Source organism: Talpa europaea (genome assembly GCF_964194135.1).
Source record: "Talpa europaea genome assembly, chromosome: 4".
Lineage (NCBI taxonomy): Eukaryota > Metazoa > Chordata > Mammalia > Eulipotyphla > Talpidae > Talpa > Talpa europaea.
Window position 1 is genome coordinate 90,982,748 of NC_140070.1, and position 2,277 is coordinate 90,985,024.

Here is a 2,277-nt window from a genome sequence, read left to right on the forward strand (position 1 = left end):
GAAGCATCTGTGTATATATATTTTTTTTTAAGAAACCCACTCTTAGCACCTTCATCTTGCTTCAGCTTTATCTGGATGCATTAATAGCTATACCAGAAAGCAACGTACACCCCGTGCCTTCTTCTATATTCTACTCCATGGTTTTGATTTCTACAAAGAAATCCTTCAATAGACCCTTATAGTGAAAACCTATCAAGAAAACACTGCTTACTCTAAAAATATTTTGAGAAGTTTCTTATTATTATGGATAAAAAATAGTATAGATATGCATGTCAAAAAGAGCCTAAGATATGTTGAAATATAATCACACATGTTGAAATATAGCTTCTTCATTGATAATCTGTGTGACTTTGGATATCTTGCTAAAGATCACTGTGCCAGTTTCTATGCCTATAAAATTGGGATAGTGATTGTACTTTATAGGTTTGTTATAAAGAATAAGTGAGTTAATATGTATAAGGTGCTTCAAATAGTTTCTGATGCATGGAAAGTCCCAATAAGTGTTTAAATACATATATCTGTACAAAATTTATGTTATTATATACTTACTTATATTACTATGTTATTAGTTATATACTGGCATACCATCATGTGCTACATAACATTTTGGTCAATGACAAACCACATCTATGACAGTGGTCCCCATATGGAGCCTAAGTGTGTTCTACACAATACCATCTAGGTTTGCTTAAGTACATGCTGACATTTACACAATGACAAACTGCCTAATAACACATTTCTCAAAATGCGCCCTATCACTAAACAGTGCATGACTGTAATAGTATACTAGTATGTAAGCATATCTAATATGTTTATATTTATATTTAATACATTATATTTGTATATAGAATTTTAAATGTGGGGTCATGATGGGCAACAACTTGGCATCTACTAGCAGGGTTGTTCAGGTTGTCAAGCCACATACTCCATTAATAAGGTTCCCTGACAGAAGAGAGGATCCTAAACCTAACATAAAAGAAGTGTTGGGATGAGCAGGGCCACCATCCCACTCTGCTTCAATTTCACAGAATTCTAAGGGAAATAAGTTGACAGATTGTCTGATGCATTGATCCACCAGACACTGCAGAAATAAAAAACATTACCTCAGAAACTCAGAAGGAATCTTGTGATTCCAGAAGAAACAGAATTTATACAATGTGGAGGATCAGTATAATGACACACATTGTTCTGGCTGCTGCTTGTCATCAAATAAATAGTCTTTACAGCAAAGGACTTTGAGAATGACAAGTGAGGAATTCTGTTAGACAATTTAATAAATATTCTGTAAAAAATAGAAATACAGGAAATTTAGGTGGATATTTGTATCTTCTACCTTAATGTATGTTGGCCAACTTCTCCACAAACTTCCCTAATTGTTTATATACTATACACTTACTAAAGTAAACTTTAAAATGTTAGCCTATTGATTTAGTCTCTTTTTTTAAGATTTATTTATTTATACAAGAACCGGGGTACAGGTTAGATGTGCAGGAGGGTGAGAGGATTTGCCAGAGACAGAGTGGGGAGCAGAATAGACAGACTGACAAAATACACTGCTGAGGGGAGCAGCGGATGAGGGAGGAGAGGTCAGCTGCACCATATGGGATTCTCGCCAGCTGGCGGGATTGAACCCACGCTGCGGAGGCTGCGGACAGCTTCACGGTGCGGCTCTCAACCGCCTGTGCCACCAGGGAGGCCCTGATTTAGTCTTGATTGTCAAATATTCCAGCACATAATGTCTAGTAAACCTATAGGTTTTTTCACAATTTCACTTTTATTTTTCAGTTTTTGTTTAGACATGGAAATAATTTATTAGGCAGAATTGCTGCTTTTGAGAAGTGATTTTCACGAAATTAGATAAAGATCAGTGAAATAAGGACTCCACTATTTGTTCTTAATTCTTTTAATGTTTTTTATTCATAAACATTCTCAAGTATAACTGCCTTAGTAAGCATAGCTTACCATAAATGATAAAAAAAAAAAAGCTAAGGCAAAAGAGATGACTTTGTGGTACTAAGAGTAGCAAGTTAACACACAAGTTTATTTGTAAATTATATTCAGAAATAAATGTCAGATTATAAAATGGAAAGAAAAAAGAATGTTGAATGTAGGTTAGCTAATGATAATACAAGCTGATATCTATCAGGGATTTTACATGTACCAGGCATAACCTAAGAACTTTACATGGATTATCTCACTGAATTATCAAAAAAAAATCTTTCTGACAAAGATATGATGAGTAAATAGTCTTTAGATAGGTTAAATCAATTTTCAGTT

The 2,277-nt window shown here is 34.2% G+C and overlaps 1 pseudogene across 1 annotated transcript; it reads left to right on the forward strand.

The window, feature by feature from the left end:
- The first annotated feature begins 866 nt into the window (after window positions 1-866).
- LOC311170263 (alpha-ketoglutarate dehydrogenase component 4-like) lies at window positions 867-1,174 on the forward strand (annotated as a pseudogene). Its single transcript has one exon. The product of its transcript is annotated as an alpha-ketoglutarate dehydrogenase component 4-like (transcript).
- Window positions 1,175-2,277: the final 1,103 nt, after the last annotated feature.